Raw genomic sequence first — 21273 nt, forward strand, 5'->3', positions numbered from 1 at the left:
TATGACTTCACTCATATGAGGACTTCAAGATACAAAACAGATGAACCTAAGGGAAGGGAAACAAAAATAATATACAAACAGGGAGGGGGACAAAACAGAAGAGACTCATAAATATGGAGAACAAACATAGGGTTATTGTAGGGAGTATGGGAGGGGGGATGGGCTAAATGGGTAAGGGGCATTAAGGAATCTACTCCTGAAATCATTGTTGCACTACATGCTAACTAATTTGGATGTAAATTAAAAAAAATAAAATTAAAAATAAATACATACATATATACATACATTCTATAGAGTGTATAGGAAAAAAAAGATTGGGAAGAATTCAAGGGTGCCCCCTTTTACCAATCCTGTTCAACGGGTACAAGAAATCCCAGCCAGCACAATCAGGCAAGAAAAAGAAGTAAAATGAATTGGAAAGAAGTAAAACAGTCTCTGTTTGCAGAGGACATGATTTGATATATAGAAAAACTTAAAGTCTCCACTAAAAAAACTGTTAAATCTAATAAACAAACTCAGTCAAGTTGCATGACACAAAATCAACATACAAGAATGCACCCCAATGTTTATAGCAGCGTTATCAACAATACCAAAGTATGGAAAGAGCCCAACTGTCCATCAACAAATGAATGGATAAAGAAGATGTGGTGTATATATATATATATATACAATGGAGTATTACTCAGTGATCAAAAAGAATGAAATATTGCCATTTGCAACAATGTGTATGGAACTAGAGTGTATTATACTAAGCGAAATTAGAGAAAGACAAATATCGTATGACCCCACTCATATGGGGAAAGATACAAAACAGATGAACATAGGGAAAGGGAAGCAAAAAAATATAAAAGCAGGGAGGGGACCAAACATAAGAGACTTAAATACAGAGAACAAACTGAGGGTTGCTGGAGGGGTTGTGGGTGAGGAATGGCTAAATGGGCAAGGGACACTGAGGAAGACACTTGTTGGGATGAGCACTGGGTGTCATACATAGGAGATAAATCACTGGGTTCTTCCTGAAATCATTACTGCACTATATGCTAACTAACTTGGATATAAATTAAAAAATAATACTAAATAATAATTTTTTTCTAAATTAACAATGAATAATCTGAAAAAGAAATAAGAAAATAATTCAATTTACAACATCATCAGCAATAGTACTTAAGAATAAATTTAACCAAGGAGGTCAAAGATCTACACAAAATTCAAAGGCACTGATCAAAGAAACTGAAGATGACACAAATAAATGTAAAGATACCCCATATCTGATTAGAAGAATATTGTTAAAATGTCCATACTACACAAAGCCATCTATAGACTCAATGCAATCCCTATCAATATTCCAATGGCATTTTTCAAAGAAATAGGAAAAACAATCCTCAAGTTTATATAGAGCCTCAAAAACTCTAAATAGCCAAAGAAATCCAAAGAAAGAAGAACAAAACTGGAGGCATCATACTTCCTGATTTCAAACTATATTGCAAAGCTATAGTAATCAAAACAGTATGGTACTGGCCTAAAAAGTGATGTAGAACAATTGAACACGACTGAGAACTGAGAAACCCACACATATATGATTGATATTTAACACGAAAGCCAAGAAAAGTCAGTCAATGGATAAAAATAAAAGTCTCCTCAATCAACAGTGCTGGGAAAATTGGATATTCACATGTAAAAGAATGTAACTAGACCCCCACCTTACACCACTCATAAACATTAACTCCAAATGGATTAAGGACTTAAATTTAAAACTTGAAACCCTAACAATCCTAGAAGGAAACAGAGGAGAAAATCTTCCTGACATGGGTCTTGGCAATGATTTTGGGATATGACACTTAAAGCCTGAGCAACTAAATCAAAATAAACAGGTGGGACAACATCAAACTAAAATCTTCTGCACTGCAAAAGAAACCATCAACGAAGTGAAAAGAGAACCTTCAGAATGGGAAAAACACACTTGCGAACCACAAATATGATAAGGGTTAATATTCAAATTATATAGTGAACTCATACAACTCAATAGCAAAAAAAAAAAAAAAAAAAAAAGAAAAGAAAAAATCCACCAAATAGCCCCAAATTTAAAAACTGGCAAGGAAGCTGAATAGGTATTTCTCCAAAGAAAATAGTCAAATGGCCAATGGGTATATGAATTGGTACTCAACATCATTAAGTGTTACGGAAATAAAAATCAAAACCACAGTGAGGTATCACCTCACACCTGTTAGAATAGCTATCAAAAAGACAAGAGAAAACAAATACTGTTGAGGCTGTGGAGAAAAGGGAACCCTTGTGTACTGTTGGTGAGAATGTAAACTGGTACAACCATATGGAAAACAGTATGGAGGATCCTCAAAACAAAAATAACACTACCATATGATCCAGCAACCTTCAAGGTATATACACAAAGGAAATGAAATCACTACACTGGAGAATAATTTTCATCCCCATGTTCATTACAGCATTATTTACATAGCCCAAACATAAAAAACTTTAAGGGCATTATAATTAAGTGAAGTAAGTCAGACAAAGGCAAATACTATATGATCTCACTTACATGTGCAATCTAAAGAAACTGAAATCATACAAACAGAGGTCATATCTGTGGTTTCCAGAAGTGGCAGGGACAGGGTAGAGGTGGGGGAACTGGGTGAAGGGAGTCGAAAGCTACAAACTTCCAGTAATAAGATAAACTCTGGGGATGTAATGTACCACATGGTAAGTGCAGCTAACAATGCTGTTTTTATTTTTAAAGTTGCTCAGAGTAAATCTTAAATAGCACAATCATAAGGGAAAAAAAAACAGTTCTTAACAATGTGAGGTGATGGATGTTAATAAACTTACTGTGGCAGTCATTTAACAATACGTCAATGGATCGAATCATCACATTATACACCTTAAACTTATACGGTATTATACGTCAGCTATATGTCAGTAACACTAAAAACAAAGCCCTCTACATGATTTTAGTAATCATACAGTATTGAGAACTAGTACATAGTATAGTATACTAGTACAGAATAAGAAAAGAAGGGCCAAGACTGAATCTTGAAAAATTTCAACATTTACTGGCAAGTTAAGATGAGCCAGCAAATGAAACACATAACAGCCAGAAAGACAGAAATGTAACAAACAAGAGATGGTAACATGAAAACCTGAAAAACAAAGCATGGCTGTTTCAATGGGGAGAAAATATTCAATTTTACCAAATAACTGCTTCCAAGTATGCTCAGATGTAACTAAGAAATATCCATCATAGTGAATATTGCAGACCTTTTGAAGAAATAGTTTACTGATATCACATATGACAGAAATGAATTAGTTTAAAAGTCAATGGAATGTGTTCAACTTATAGAAAGAAAACGTCAAAGATGCAACATAGGAATAAATATAAGGGAGCTCCTGAAAAATAAATCAAGTTGGGGGTCTTAGTAGGATCCTAAGAACAAGTGGAGGTCTTTGCCTTAAATGAGGAGAACATCTTCTCCATGAATTCAAGAGGGAAAAAGAGTTGTCTAAGAGCAAATACTAGTGGCTGTATTTTGAACTGAAAAGATAATTCAGTTTCACTCTGAGAAGATTCTTTGTCTCTAGAGTAGAAGGCAAGGTAGGGGTTGAGAGTAGGGTGGAAGGGACACGTGGTAGGCAGAAGGTTGTGGAGAGCAGCAAACTACTGGTGTAGTTGTTATGGAGAGGGAGCTGATCAGAGAAAGTGAGTCAAAGTTCCAAGCAGTGTGGAGGATTCTCTTAAGCAAAGTTACCATTAATTTAAAGAGGAACAAGTACAAGAACCAAGTTTACCCAAAGGTGGATTTATTTATCCAAACAGGAGTGACAAAAATACGGGGGGGGGGGGGCAAGGGAGTTCCATATGATAATGGAACAGGGTTATGGAAATGGTGCACCATGGAATCCAACATGGATGAGGAGAAAAAGAAAAAACATTGATGGACTGGGAGAAAACAGAAGCCCGCAGAGTGTCAAAGAATAGACAAGGTCTGTATGGTTGTTTTGGATAATCTTTTAATTATATACCTCAGTGGACTTTCATCCATAATACTAATACTTAATTTCACTGAGGGAAGATCTTTCCTGTTTTCTTTTGACTATGGCAGTGTGAGAAAAGAATAAAGCCAAGAGTTTTCCATTATCTTTCACCCAAAGCTCACGGAGCTTTAAATGCTTTGATCAAGAAAAGCAAAGGAAGAAAGGGATAAAAAAAGAGGAATTTATGGTCCTATAATTTAAACTGGACAATTCCCAATTACACTAAATGTAGAATAATAAATGAGAGAACACTATGGTGCTGTAAGCAGCCAAACCGCCAGTCAGCCACTAAATATGTATGATGCATCCTATGGACACCCTACTTACAAGCCTCACTGTACAAACTGGGTACAGAACATCCCATGCAGACAGGGACAGCTCGGGGTCTGTCCAGGAACCTAGAGATCCGAAGGCATCCCTAGGCCCGCTAACCACTAAAAGGAAGTAACCTGAGGCATGCATTGGAGCCTATAAGATTCAGGGTAGCTTTGGAGCTTCTGAAGCTGTTTTGCCTGAGTCATTAGACTCAATGTAAGTTAATCTAGAAAAAGGGAGGTCAATCCCTAGCTGATAAATATTTTCACAAATTTCCCATGTGCCAGTGATAATACTAGGTGCTAGAGATACTAGAGCTGACAAAACATAAGTGGTTCTTTTCTTCATGGGGCCTAACACATACTCAAGATGACAGGTATCAAATAATTGCTAATATTTAAGTAAATAAGCTGTCCAAAGGGCTACAGTAAGACAGGGTGTACCATCAATGGATATTTAGGAATATTTGAGGTTTATTAGCCCTGGAGTAGGGGGAGGAGGTGATAGCAAGGAAGAATTTATCAAAGACACCCAGGTTTGGAGATCAGGTAACATGGTGGTGTGAGTAGCATTTACTAAGACAAAGTATCTAAGAGAGGGGCAGCTTAGGAAAAGAAAGCATGAATTTAGTTTCAAACATCTTACACTTGAGATGCTTGTTAAACATCCTAGTGCAGATACATAGTGAACAGATAAAAGGATCTAAAGCTTAGCAGAATGATCTGGGCTAGAAAGATAGATTTTTCTCCTAGTTGCCACTTTGCTCAAAGGAGTCCCGGATATAACCACTGCTGCCATCAGTGTCTACTTGATGAAGGCAGTGTGGGCCAAGAAGGAAGAGATCCACTTTCAGAATTCCTTTCACCACATACCAGCCCAGCTTAATTATCAAAGCTGTTCTTTAAAAAATTACAATAGACAACAGGTACCTTCAATACATCCTCCATGCATTACTATGGTAATCCTTCTAAAACATAGGTTGATGATGTTACCTTCCCTCTGATCCACAGGATAAAAACCAAGCTTCTACATGTGGGGTTCAAGATCTTTTATAACCCAGTTTCATTTCCTTCTATGCTCACTCATAATCTCCACGACCCATTCCATGTCACACACTTTTCTTCTATAACCACATCAACCTCTAGGAAGGAGCCCTTGATGGCTCATGCCTCTATATCTTGTTCATGCCGGTACTTCTTCCTCAAGTATCTTTTGTCCTTTTGTTCTGCCTGCAAAACTCCCACTCTCCCCTCAAGATCCTGTTTCACTTATTCACTTATTCAAAAACCATTCTGAAGCTAATTTTCTGTAAGATCTGTGGATCTTATGTGTAAGGAATATAAAGCCATACACAAGAAAGGTATTATCCACCCATACTATGTCGTATGCGGCATACTAGAAAAGGACATCCCAAATGGGTGTGCTATAGACTTTAGTTTTTTCCCATTGGGAGATGGGAAAAATCCTTCTATGACATGCTCAGAGATTTACTGTACTGCTTGCTTATATATTCTGGATCTCTTCTCCTTGCCTTATTTTTTCTCCCTAAGTTTTTGGCTCATGCTGTTCTGACCAGGTATAACACAGTATTTTATTTTACTAGGTAATTTCATCTTATTATTTGTTTTTTAAATGATCAAAGTCCACTGTCATTCCTATGAAGGTGTGTTGATTCCAATGTAATACCTAAAATGCCTGCCATTACTTATATGCAGCTGGCCTTTTTTCCTGTTTGCAAGATTGCAGTGACCAATCTCTTTTTCAATCTCTCTCTCGGGGTGTGTGTGTATACACGTGAACACACACATCTGTCCCTCTTCTAAGTATTATGAGTTATTTTCTCGCTGGACATGCACATAGACTACATACACCTCCATATAACATCAACCGCCCAAGATTTCCTGTGTAACCATTCGACGATCTGTCATATATCCTCGTAAGGGCCACCACTTTCTCCATCTCCTAGTAACCCCAGCCTTCTGAGTGTTGACTGATACCACACACCTTGGCCCTCCCATCTCTACACTCCTCACTATGTTAGCCATGGATTCACGATGTGCTCTACTTCCCAGCATCAACAACTGGAATCTGTACCACTTTATAGAGGATTCTACCTCACCATACCAACCGTGAACAAAAGTCAAATGCAAATCTGTTTTAAAAGATACAGGAGGGGCGCCTGGGTGGCTCAGTTGGTTGAATGGCTGACTTCGGCTCAGGTCATGATCTCACAGTTTGTGAGTTCGAGCCCCGCGTCGGGCTCTATGCTGACAGCTCGGAGCCTGGAGCCTGCTTCAGATTCTGTGTCTCCCCCTCTTTCTTCCCTCCCCTGCTTGTGCTCTGTCTCTCAATAATAAATAAACATTTAAAAAATTTTTTAAATAAAAAAAAGATACAGGAAAGATTAGGAAAGATATTTAAAAGCTTGGGAAAGGTTATTTTTTTATCTCTTGGGTGCTTGAGCAACCCTGAACCATCAAATAAATGAGATATTTGAAATGTATCAAAGACCATATTATTCAGGCACAGTAAGGATCCAAAGTCTGTATGTATCACATGGGCTTCTGGAAATCCTACTAACATTTATCTTTCAGTGATGTTGACATTCGGTCTCTTTGAAGGTGTCTGGAAAGGAAACTACTGCAGAGCTGAACTTACAGAACTTGTTTATAGACAGGAGCTCTTCCTCCCAGTTTAGTTATGTGAGCAACTTAAGAAACGGCAGTGACAGGAAAATTATAAATGTAGGTAAACTGTAGAAGGAGAGGGTGGTAACTGTGTTGGTCAAAACATGGTCCTTCCTAAGGGAGATGTAGAGATAAGAAGAGGAAGGGACATACCTAAAAAAGGTGTTTGATTAAGGCTAAAGCCAAGACTCTTCCCGAAACTCAAAGCTGATTTCTCTATGTCTCTTTGGTTCTCAATATGACCAATAGTCCCGTACTTAAAAAAAAAGCTAAGGCTGATTAATTAGTTCCAACAGATGCTATTCTGTCCAAGGCCATAGAAATAATACCCTGAAACGAGGATAAATTTCATTGTTTCAAAACTGCAACCTGCGTTGAGTGAGCCATCTTGAAATTACATATCGCTGAGCATAAGAACCTGGATAGGACTGTTGGAGTGATCAAAGTCCAAGTCACTCTTGCTGGACTGGGAAAACGCTCCAAGGTACACACTCCTCAGTACAGTGCTATTTATATAAGGGAAAAACAGAAACAAATTAAAAACTGGTCTTTCTACACTTAAGGTGGTCATTTTAGGTCAGTAATAAAAATGGTAAGTATAGACCCAAGACACAAAAATTCTTATTGGAGCATGTGAAGTCACAGTGACAAAAACTGAATGTACACTAGGATTATAATTATTTTTCCAGTATTTACATATTCAGGCAAAAACTGGAAAGGCATATACAAATATAAAAGTCTAAGTTATGGTGTTAGGGAGGGGGAAACTATGGGTGATTATCCTCCATTTTCTGAAATTTTATAACACTGTTACTTTATCTGTATAGAAATAAGTAAAGCATGCCAAATTGATGGGGCTTCAGAGGCACTATCTTTATATATCATAGACAGTATTTTATTATTGCCCAGGGAAGCAATTCTGCCATTCTATTTCCTTCTAAATTTTATGTTAATTAAAAAGGGAGAGTGATCCTCAACAGCCCAAGACCCAATAAATGTCAGCTCAGCATTTGTGGAAAATGCTAAGACCTACAAGACAACGAAGAATTAGCCTAATTCAGAGACTAGTAACATTCTAGAGTGAACTGTCTTCTTGGTCCTTACACGGAATGTGTCTCAGAGGAGCCAACGTGGATAGATGCAGGGGAGGGTTTCTCCCTCCATTACCAGAATGGTTAAGGTGTTGGTGACGGTTTACAGAGACCCAGATTTTATTAGCTTTAGCTATCTAGAGTGGCCAGGGAAAACTAAAAGCTCTCTGGTAGGAAACACTGTCAATTGATTAAGGCAAGACTGACAGCAATGAAAATGAGGATTCTAGGTTCTTGTGGAAAGACAAAAACAAAAGAAAGATGAGCACCAAATTACCATTTTTATATAAGAGAATGCATGCAGCTGTAGTTGGGGTAAATCAATAGAAGTATGTTGCTCTCCACACTTAATATTTTATTTTTGAAATGCACTTAAGATCCTAGACTAGCACCCAAAAACCTCATGTTTTATAATACTACTGATAACTAAAGTTTACAGACCTTTATAGCATTGAGCACATATTCACTGATTCGATCTCACATGACCATTTCAGGAACCCTTTGAGGACAAAAGGCAAGCACTGTTATTCACATTTTACACATGGGAGGAAGAAGTGAACCAACCAGCTGCCACTCACCTACAAAGTGGCAGAGTCCAAACTTAAGTTCAAGGAATCTGACTCCAGGCCACCCGTAAGTCTTGCTGCCTCTCACAGGCAACATTAAAGTAGTTAGGGAAAAAAGCTACCTTCTGGCAAAATTGGTATTTAGGACGAGGCTCTGACTTTCTTATCAGCTCTGTCCCTACCCAGAATTCCTCTACTCTGAGACTCCCATCTTCCAAAGGGAATAAAACTCATTAACACTAACGTGACAGCGGAATACCGAGCGTGTCCCCTGTTTGCCTTTGCACTGGTAACACTAGGAGAGAGCATTCTTAAAAATAATGGTGTGAACGAATGGTGGAATTTCTGTACCTGCTAAAAACAAAGGAACAGAAATATTTTGGGGGCCTTCCAATCATACAACCGCAGGACCATGTATTCTACTTATGAATCTGATGCTGTATAAGCCTCTCATCAATTCGGGACGCCAGCTGTGATAAAGCAAAAAAACAAAAATATGGTTCAGCTCTACCACGTGCAAGCTTGTGCGGCCAAGAATAAACAAAATCAAATGACTCTGAGGTTCCATTTCCTCATGTGAAGAACGGAAGTTTTTATTTACAGTGTTGGAGTGAAGATAAATGAGATAAAACTGAATTTCAGGGAAGGGGTGATCATTATTCTTAGTATTTTCAGTGAGCTCTCTTTGGAGGCTTTTATCCTCTAAAATCAAGTTACTTCCTCCAGCAATGTTGTTATTCTAGAAGCAGCCTCAGAGATTTTACAATTTACTGTTAGCATTACAAAGAAAGAGCAACTCCTCTAACAATGTGTTATCAAATCCATTTTTGTAACTTTGAGCATTATCTAGGAAGCTTGGGAGTGAGCATGACTTCAAAGCATTCAAAACACCGATGCTGTTTTGGGTGTGGGTGTGGGTGTGGGTGTGTGTGTGCTCGCTTCAGTAACTCAAAGAAGGCAGCTCGCATAATTAGAAAAGTATACGCTGCCATGGCTTTAGATACATATAGATATGCCTATGTATCATACACACATCCAACATCTAAACATAAACTGATCAAGTTTATTAATCACTGGGAAATGGGATGGAATTAGCATGTCTTAACATTCCCTAGGGCACACATCTGGCAGTCTGTCTCACAATGTTAATGTTCTGCAACTTTGATGGTATGTATTCATCTGTGTGTGCAGTGTAGCTTTTAGGAGCCTTGGGAGGTTTGTGCTAGAATATTTCTTCCTTCTCCTGACCAGCCTAAGACTTGTAGCCCAGGTTGAACAAAGATTTAAGTGTCTAACTACCACCTACATAAAAAATACAGATAATTATTTTTTTTAATTTTTTTAATGTTTATTCATTTTTGAGAGACAGAGACAGAACACGAGCAGATGAGGGGCAGAGAGAGAGGGAGACACAGAATCTGAAGCAGGCTCCAGGCTCTGAGCTGTCACCACAGAGCCTGATGCGGGGCTCGAACTCACGGACTGTGAGATCATGACCTGAGCCGAAGTCGAACGCTCAACCGACTGAGCCACCCAGGCGCCCCAAAATACAGATAATTCTTGAAGATATATTCATTTTTTGTCCTACCTTGTCTTTAAGTCACATGATGTTTTTCAGCTAAGTAAAGATACTGAGGTACCTTTGAAATCTGGAGATTAGCGAGTGAGGTCCAGCATGTAGGAAGGACACTTGCAAGAGGTGGTACATATGGGTGTTTTATAGTAAGAAGACAGCCAAAAAAAAAAAAAAGTGTCATTAAGCTTATAGTATACAGTGTTGCTTTCCTACTTGGAATCTATTCCCTGTTCTATCTTCCAAACAGTATCCCAATTTGTTTTCTTCTGCCTATATAGCCCATGTGCCTCAGGGGCCGCTGTCCCCATCCCAGGTCCCGAGACAAGCCTAAATGGACTAAATGTAATCTAGTCTTCCTCCTTGAAACTTACTGGATCAAAAATGGGCATGTGACTCATTGAGGGCCAATAGGATTTCCAAAGAGAGGCCTTTTGTGGGGGTGAGAGTGTGGGTTCCAGGTCAGTCATTCTTCATTTTTCTGGGAGAGCTTTCAGAGGAACTCTTCCTTCTTTACTTCTGCATGCTGTCATACACAAATGTGATGTTCAGTCACAAGAAGCCAACACTCAGAAGGAAGCCGAATGAAGAGAATGGCAAGGAAACGAAGCCCAAGCCACTAGATGAGGCATCCCTGAAGCCCACACCTCACCGTTGCATTTCTCCAGGTGTGAGCAACTACATATCTTCACTGTATACACCTGGTGGAGTGGTGTTGGATTTTTTTGTGACTTGCTGCTCATGCAGCCCAAATGATAGGGAGCCAAAGATAAAACGTTGTGTTGTGTGGGACCCACAGTCACCGTGCTCTGAGCAGGCATCTTTAAAAAAAAAAAAAAATCACAGGCATCTACACCATCTGTCACTTGTTATAAGTAAAAGCTAGACAAAGAGAAGTCATGTGACTGTCCAAGGCATTGCTGTGCAACTGACAAAATCTAGGTTGAAATATTCTTGTCTCTCCTATCCTAACACTTTCCTTCCCCTGGAATGCCTTTTTTTTTTTTTTTTTTTTTTTTTTACAATCAAGATCATCTATAAACTGAGGAAAGGTTCTACAAAAATGTCACCCTCATTTTGAAATAATTTGAATACATAATTATTCATCTATCTAAGAAAAACAATCCATTTTAGAAAATTAATTATTGAGTATATCAAGTGCTTTCATTCTTAGAACCCATAATGTGAACTGGCTGGATCATAATTAATGCTTTCTAGCACGATTCTTATAAAGGTGTCTCTCCAATCAGATCTGACAGCCTACTTACCCAATTTGGCTCTTATGCCTTCAAGATCTTAATAAAACAAAAGTGAACTTGAAAGTTGTTCCAAATAGGAATGTAGAATTAAATATAGGGTCCCTGATACATAATATTTTTACTGACTTTGCTAATCAAAAAACAATAGAATTATTTTTCAGTTGTTTTTGCTCACAAAGCTAAACATTAAACCTTCCTAAAGACACGGACAGTAAATGGGGCCACCATCCCACAAATACATGCTGTACCCTCTGCCTTTTCACTCTCTTAGACGTTATATATGTTACAGAGGTATTATATATAGTATACATGCAGAGCTTTATTTTTATAGCAAAAACTCATTCATAATGGTTGTACTGAGTATTTTAAAACCAAAATATATAGTATATAGTATAATAAATATGCAAGATACTATCTTGGCCCACATCTAATGAGCTTTACTGATTAAAGTATTTAAACTGATTATAATACAGGATTGTTCAATAGATGACACTCCCCAGTCAGTACCAACTATGTGGGAAAAGACAAGCAAGGTCTCTCGGGGCGGTAGCTCAGTCGGTTGAGTGACGGTTGAGTGACTTCAGCTCATGATCTCATGGTTCCTGGTTTTGAGCCCTTCGTTGGGCTCTGTACTGACAGCTCAGAACCTGGAGCCTGCTAAGGATTCTGTGTCTCTGACTCTCTCTGCCCCTCCATGATTCACACTCTTTCCATCTCTGTCTCTCTCTCAAGAACATTTAAAAAAAAAATTTTTTTTAAAGACAAGCAATGTCTCTCTATAGATCTATAATTTGCAAACTGAAGTTTAACTTTATATAAATGCTTGCTATTGAAATATGACAATTCACTCCCAGCACCAATAGATGGGATCCTATATTCGAAGCCTCTTCATTTAGAGCCTTGGAGAGGAAATTCCTTGTGATATCATAGTTTCTACCTCTGGAGTCAACTCTACGACTAACACTGCCCATGTGAATTTCTGTTAAGGTTCGGGTGACCCCATCTGCCACCTGGCTCCCAATAAGGCTTTCTCTCAAGCTGTTGCTACAGCTTTTATTTGTCTGGTCACCTGTTGCAGGTAGGGATGTTGTCTTCCATCAGGTTAAGAGACAGACATGGTGGTCCCAGAGGTTAACAGAAAAGTCTGTGCTCCTAAGGACAGCCCCTAACAACTCCTAACTTTACGATGCAGGGACTCAACAAACTGAATATGCACATGGCCAGGTACCAATGCCATCTTTATGCCAACAACAAGGCCATATTGGTCTTAAGCAACGTTTAACAGTAAAAGGGACAAAGAGTCAGTAACTCCTCAGTTCGCGTTTCTCACGTTTGCGGTCAGCTTTCATTCACGAGTTGCATCACCTTGCAGACATGCTCAGAAGTGCACTGACCCAACCATGAGAGTGAGCTAGTGAATGAAGGTGGCTGATAAACTTTCAATACAAACCGTGGGATTTAATTTATTTGATTTCCACATCTGAAAACCCCAAATAAGTCTTCCCAGACAGGGGCCCCATTCCAGATGATTTCATTGTTTCGGCAAAACATTCAAGGAAGACAATCTCAGTTATTCAAAATGTACCTTTTTAGCATATAAAGGTTTATCCTCCAGAGACAAAGAACAATAATTGCTGCAGTGCTGGTTGTTCCTCTTTCCTAACTACCACCATCAAAATGACTAACAAAAATATCAGAGTAAGGGAATCTAATTAATTTAAAACAAGAAGGGTTGCAACTTGGGTGTAAAAGAGGATCTGCTGAGTTGGTAGGATTTTAAACACAAAAGCTATTTCAAAGGGAGAGCTTTACAGATAAAGAAATAAAATCACCCATCCTCTTAAGACTTGGGTCAACTGCTAATGTAAGAAATAGTAAATGAAATAGGACTCAGGAAGGATTCTTAGAAGCAAGCAAATAAACAAAAAGCACCCTCTAGAGAAAGCTATCTGTATTAAATTTAACACTGTAAACACCATAAGATAACAAGGGGCACCTGGGTGGCTCAGTCGGTTAAAGCGTCTGACTTTGGCTTGGTTCACGATCTCACAGTTGGTGAGTTCCAGCCCCGTGTTGGGCTCTGAAGCTGACAACTCAGAGCCTGGAGCCTGGTTTGGATTCTGTGTCTCCCTCCCTCTCTGCCCCTGCCTTGCTCATGTTCATGTTCTCTCTCTCAAAAATAAACTCAAAAAAAAGTTTAAGATAACATTACAGGAATTTGCAAAGAAAATGGCAATTATCCTTTAAGAAGTGAGGGGAGATGGTGTCAAAAAGAGTTAGATAATTTGCTGAACATTCATTTGCCTTTCTACTAAAATGCCTAACTTGACATCATTGATTAGCATTAACGCAGACACCCAAAAGAAAATATTTTCAAAGTTGTGAGACGAATCAAATTATATTCTTTGGCAAATAAGGTTTAGAAGGAATTATCTTGTGAAAGATGCCAAGAATTGTCAAAAGAAACCTTATTTCCATTTAAAATACAACTGGGGGGGGGGAACATGCTTTAAAGACAAATGCTGGACACCTGCCACCTTTACAATACAGGCGAATTCCCAAATCCCTAACTGTCCAGGTGTTTTATCTTTTAAAGGAATCCAGTGGTACCAAAATCTGTCAAAACACTGGATTTCATACCATTTGCCCACTTTCCTAAAATTGTAAAGTGGAAGTTCCTTCCACCTGCCCCAAGTCTTAGCCGAAATTAGACTATGGAGAAGGAAGCAAGGGAGGTGTTATAAATCACTGCTCTGTCAAGTCCAAGTCAAAACGCAAACATGTAAATCGCTCTGAGGCTAAAAAAGATTCCTCCCAAGGCCAAAGAAAGAATGTTTGTTTACACCTTTGTAAATAAAGTTCTGTCAAGCTGGGAGGAAAATATACTCGTATTCACAGGGGTAGCCAGGGAGCCAGTCCTATGAATCTCCAATGTAATCTATTTCCACACAAAGGACATTCTCACCAGCTTCCTCCTGGGACAGTAAATAATCACTAATCATCCCAGATGGTGTGAATGCAAACTTATCACTGACAGATAATAAATCAGGGCATTCTGATATGTGCCATGCTATTATAGTTCCAGTGATTTCACACCGATGGGACATTCAAACTGCTAAGTAGCATAATTAGTTACAGATAATTCCAAGACATTAATCATACTTGGGATGAGTCCTTGAAACAAACATTGAAAATGTTTTTTATGTTTTTTGTTTTTTTATCACATATAGTACCAAATGCCAGAGAGGGACTAATTTGCTATTGGGCTTGTAAGCATGCAGGCATTTAACATGAACAGCATTTTTTTATCCCCAGAATTGATATTCCATCACACAGTTTATGAAACAAAATACCCTTCCGCAACCACCTCGTCAATTTCTCAAAGCTCTGCTCCAACAAGACATTTAATTTTATATTCAAGAGAATTTGAATTTGATTCGACTATTTCTTTGAAAAAAAATGCAACTGTGCATTTATGAAGAAATGCACTGCCCACCTCAGGAACAATTGTGAAGCCAGTCACTTTTCTTTCAGGATCCATCTTCCTAGTGTTTACTCCAACATTTTAGCTTATTTGCACTAAACGTGTCCTGCCAAACTTCTGGCAGTGTTTTAACCTAATGCCCCATTCAGGCCCACTTACTCTGAAATGGAGTTCTGATTATTCATTCTCCTAGTCTCCCTTCAAAACTTACTCCTCCTGTCTAGATCTTCACAGCCACCCTCTGGAACCGAGCCATACCCAAGTATTAACAAGTGGGAACAATTTAATGAAAGCTATCCTCCTTACTATTACAGTTGCATTTTAAGCTATTAGGCTTGAAAATGAGGAGAGTTTGGGATGTGTTATCTTGGTCTATGGGAACCCCACAAGTCAGGATAAATGAGCAACTAGCTTATGTCTACAGATGGTCACAAGTTAATAGGCCAGCCCAGTGTTTGGGAGCTACCCCAGGAGTTGTTTCAAGGCTTCAAAAGCACTATGTGTGGAGAATGCCATAGAGCTCTTCGACATGTTACTTCTAGATGATCCATAAACTGTCTACCAACCAAAATTCTAAATCTACTCTTCCACATTATGTATGCTTTCATATAACTTACAGCGTTTCTCTAAGTCAGAACATTTTCACTTTTAGGAAATTAAATCTGTTGATCTGCTCACTTTTTCTTTTAGCAATGGTATTTTAGACAACTCTTGTGAAAGTCTTTCCCTCCCATAAATTAATGGAAATATTCCCCTGATTTATCTTCTAGTCATTTTACTTTTTACATAATATTTAAATCTTCAATTTATCCAGAGTGTATTCTGGCTGTGGCCTGAGCCCATTTCCAAATGGGTAGTATGCTGTCCTAATGACATTAATTTATAAAGTCAACTCTTCGTTCCAAATTCCCATCAATAAAATATACAGTAAATCAATTAAAACATACCTATATGACGGAATGTGTAGTTCTTTAGAAGAAAGTGACTCTATACGTAATAATGCCAACAATGTACAGATTGAACAGTTACAAGAAGAGCACACTGAAGTCTGTATGATATGACCCCATTAAAAATAAGTCTCTGGATATAACATACACACATTTGTATAAACATTGAAAAATTCTAAAGACATGTAGATCAAACTGTTCGTGACTCATCTAAGGATCAGGATTGGGGATGGAGGAGAGTCTTCTTCTTCTAACTCTTTATATACTTATGTAATTTTTAAAAAATTGATAGTAAGTATATACATCCTTTGCATTTTAACACAAGTCTTTTTAACCAAAACAACTCCTTAATGTTAACCAGTGGTATAAACAAAACATACCTTCCAAATGCATACAATGCATACAAAATGTATTTGCTAAGAACCTCCTCTCTTTTTCCGGGATTGTGTCTTGAACAAGAAATTCACTTTTATTGAGTTTAGCTTCAGAAGTTTTGGAGTTGCTACTGCAGTTGTCCCTATAATGATTATTTAACATAGTACTTTAGGAAAATAACACATGCATACAAAAAATTAAGAGATCAAAGCAGTTCCACACTCCTGATACTAAGGACTGTAGGAATCAGATTAGGAAGAAATCCCCAGAAGAGTTTTGTAAAAAGGATGGGACAGAGCTGGCTAAGTTTTGGTGACATGTGGAGTAAGTGTGTGAGTACAGTGCAGAATCAGGAAAGCAAACATTAAATAGAGGAGTCTCCTTGGAGAATGTTTTTATTAAGAAGCAGTCGAGTTAATTCTGAAATGTAAGTTAGAACTTAATTACAGAAAATCCTCAGCGTCAGCCCAAGGGTTGCGAACTTCGTCATGCAGAACCAGTATGACAAATAGGTATTATTTCTCATGTAAATGCCAATTGCTAGGGAGGGCTGCCTCTCACTGAGGTTGAGAAAGACTCTCAAGTTAGACTTCAGTATCATTTAGACATACCTTCGTGATCAATTAGCAAAGTGACACGTGGGCTACTGCAGAAGGCACTGTTCTGTGCTGGAAACACGCAAACCCTGCTAGAGGCCAAGCGGCTTTTCGATGTGGAGAAATAGATCTGACAGTGTTTCCAAAAACATCAACAGGACCTAATGTTAGTGAGACAAGGAAGAGAGTAAGCAGAACAGGACTTGGAGAGGCCGAAGGGAAAGGAGGCATCAACAGTGAGCCTAAGGTTTTGAGCCTTGAGTCCTAGAATGCTGGCCGCATTTTCAAAAATCAATAATTCATACAAGAGTTCATTTTCAGGGAGAAGGTAATGAATTCCTATTTTTTGAGCCAGTGGGCATGTGAAAATGTCTTGTAGGAAGTTTGGGGTATGATACTGAAAATGACGAATAAAGAAAAAAGGAAGCCCTTTTTTCCTTTCCTCTTTAAGGAGGCATATTGCTGGAAGAAAAAAAAAAAATCATGACCTACTTACAAATCATCCCAAATGTGAGTTCCAGGAAGGGGATGGTTTAACAATCCACTGGGGAGAATAAAATAAGTTGTACATTTCTCCCCCTCAAAAAAAGATGCTTTAAATAATCACAGTTTTGCAACGCATTGCTAGTTCTTTATAAACTTCACTACAAAACTTAAAAATAAAGCATTCTTGGAGCACCTGGGTGGCTGTCGGTTGAGCGTTTGACTTCAGCTCAGGTCATGATCTCACACAGTTCATGGGTTCAAGCCCCACGTGGGGCTATGTGCTGACAGCTCAGAGCCTGAGGCCTGCTTCAGACTCTGTGTCTCTGTCTCTCTCTCTGCCCTCTCTGGCTCGCGCTCTCTCAAAAATAAAATCATTTAAAAAAACAACAAAAATTAAAAATAAATAAAGTGTTCTCTAATTTTTGAAGTTCATACCACTTACAAGTTTAACCTGACTTCCTTTTGATCAAACTGAAACTTGAGCTCCATCTTAAGTCTACATTTGGAAGAAAAATTTGCCGGAAAATCTATCTGTCACCAGACTATATGAACGTACCATGCATGGCACACGGTACAACTCACAGTCCTTCCCTAATTGCTTGTTTGAGCTTCACAACTCTCCTGTGAGGGGATAAGGCTGGAGTTACAACCTCCACTACACGGATGGATTGAGACGGTACCTAGAGAGGTGTTATGGTTTACCTGAAGCCCACACACTAAGTTAGTGATGGAATCAAGGAAAGAATTGAGGTTCCCCAAATCCAAATCCAGTGTTGTTTACAGAACATCAGACTCTCCACCATATTAAAATATTTGGTTTCATAGGGGTCTTTTAAAATGTCATACTTTCTTATTTTTAATAAATGGCATGGTAGTGGGTTCCTTTTCTAGTTTTTCTATTAATTTGTGTTTACTTGCCCCTGACAGAACAAGGTTATACCCTTTATGAAAGTTTGATGCATCGTCTATAATGCTCTCAAAGATTTACAATCTCACACAATATTTTACTGCTGCCATTAAAAACAAGTGGTGAGATAAAGTGGTTTCAATTACACAATAAAAGGATTGCCCTATTTCAAAGGCAAACTAAATTCAAAATGCTTGAAATAATTGAGTTACTGTTTTTTCTTCTGTTCCAAAGTATTCTAACACAATGAGAATGAATGAACTTTGTTTCTATTGTTTATAGCCAACAAATGCCACATATACTGGGAAAATAACTCGTCACCAAGGCATGTTTTTTCTTTTTACCATTATACCACTGCTCCCTTGAGCTCACTTGCTCGCTTGCACGCTCTCTCTCTCTCTCTCTCTCTCTCTCTCAGGCACATGTGGCAATCTCCAAAGGCTACTGAATCTCCTACATGTTTTTTAAGCGGTATGTTTTCCTCATATCATAGGATAAGGTTTATTTAGAAACTCTTGTACTTTATCTGACAGGATGTGACCCAAGGTGAAGGATAGAAAAGCTGATTGAAATTATACACCTTCGAGAGTTCCAGAAGATTGACACCTATTTTCAGATTTGTTTACTGTCAACTTTGAGAAATAAAATGTTTCCATTTTACACTGGGGTTAAAAATGTCATCTACAAGGGCTAAATCCATTTTATATGTGCCTTCTAGGATTAACTGTAGCTCCTAACATAGTCCTAAACCTACAGTGACAAGTCAATAAGTATTTACTTGCCCTAATTAAAAATAATATTATACACAGTTTTTGGGTGGTAGCATACTCCACCGGCTGTGAATGGAGCTGTATGAGCATGGGAGATCACCTAAAGAAACAGCCCCAAATCTCTGCCCTTCATGCACACCCTATACAATGTGCTTCAGAAGCTTCTACACTCCAAAAGTGTTGTCTATTTCCCTATCCTTTGAATCCAGGCTGCCCCTGTGACTTGACTTAGCTAACAGAATGGGGCAGAAATGGCACTGCTAGTTCTGAGGCTGGGCCTTGCTCTCCTGAAACCTGTCACCATCTGAGCAAGCCTGGGCTGTCCTGACAGGGGATGACAGACCTCATGGCGCAGAGACAAGCTATACCAGCTGAGGTCACCCCAGACCAGCCAACAAGCTCCCAGCTGACCTAAGGGCTAAAGCCCAGACACATGAGAAAACTTAGGTGAGACCAGCCCAAATGGCCGACGCACAAAATCACCAACTACAAAAATGGTTACTGTTTTAAGCTCCCAAGTTTTGTGGTGGTTTGTGTCACAGCAAAAACTAATTAATGCATGGAAGAAAGAGTAGCATAGGAGAAATCCCATATTCCTGTCTGGAAAAGAGCTTCTGCCAAGAATTTCACATTTTTGGAAAGTCTCAACAGAGCAAACTTCCACCCCTCTCTGTATCCCTTATTCTTCCCAAGAGAACAGGCCTGGCTAGCTTAATTGGTCAAAGCTTGACATTTGTTGGCCATTTTCTGACAATGGAAAGAAGAAGATGAAAGGCGGCAGGTCTGTGCTCTTGCTCTCATGAACTTCTTCTCAAGTGAAACAAGCGGTCTTCACTCTTCTCCCTAATTCTTTATGAAGGACCCTTCAGTGTTCATGGGTAAGGGAGGGGGCCACCACGGGCATTCACCATCCTGCTGGTTATGGTGTGTGAAACAGGCCTAGAGGCCCTTCCCAATGGCCTGTGAAACTGCTCTATAGATCAAGACCTCTTCACATGTAAGTCCAGATTCATGGGGAGAGTAGTAGTGACCACTCAACTTCAGATTCAAACTGCATTAGCCAACACACATCAGCAGTCAGATGCCATGTCTGTTCTCACCAATAGAACCTCAGGAGGAGAAGGGACAGGTATCCTTCTCAACAACAGCCAGTAGCTGTGAATATTGACTTCAAAATCTTAAATGTACAGTGAGATAGAATTTTTCCCTTAGATTTTCTAGATCATAATTCCACTATTTTTCATCCCAGTCTTCACGGGATTATTATTAGAAGGTAACCCTAATTCTTTTATATTCAATTTTTCTATAAACTGTCTAGGTAAGAACCACATATAAACTTTCTAACACTATTGTGGCGCTTTTTTATGTTAAGAGGAGAAAGGACTTTGATCAAACAACAAATCTTTTCCAATTGTCAGGTTTTCCACTCTATTTTAAAACTCTGCACTTTGGTACTATAACTGGATCATGTTTTCCAAGAAAGAGAATAGGATATGAAATGAGGTAATGGAGAACTCAATTTAGCATGTTAAAAATGTCTGCTTCACACAGAAGCACATGTGCACACATACACAGCCATAGAGAGCTCTTTTGCAAGGTGTATTAATGAACAGTACAAAAATCAAACCTTACATATTTTTGTTTTACTTTCCAAAACACTGAAGGATTATATGATGTAAAGAAATGTGACAAAAACTGTACCGAATAATCAAGACAACTATCAAAAAAAAAAAAAAAAAAAAAAAGACTGGATTCCCACTCCAGTTCAAAACTGTGTATTTTCTACTTCCCAAGAAATCCCACTTTTGGTTTTTAATACCTCTATGCCTATGGAATCAAGAAGAGCCATGAGACCTGTCTTTTAAGAAAGTGTTTGCATTGGGACACCTGGGTGGCTCAGTCAGGTGAGCGCCCAACTTCTCTCAGGCCATGATCCCCCAGTTTGTGGGTTCGAACTCCACGTCAGGCTCTGTGCTGACAGCTCAGAGCCTGGAGCCTGCTTCGGATTCTGTGTCCCCCTTTCTCTGTCCCTCACCCACTCATACTCTGTCTCTCACTCACTCTCTCTCAAAAATAAACATTAAAAAAACCAAAGTATTTGCATTTCCAAAACCACCTGATGCATATTTACTTCTATCTACTGTTTAAGTTTTTAGTTTTATTTAAAGTT

The sequence above is a fragment of the Felis catus genome, chromosome X (assembly GCF_018350175.1).
Source record: "Felis catus isolate Fca126 chromosome X, F.catus_Fca126_mat1.0, whole genome shotgun sequence".
Lineage (NCBI taxonomy): Eukaryota > Metazoa > Chordata > Mammalia > Carnivora > Felidae > Felis > Felis catus.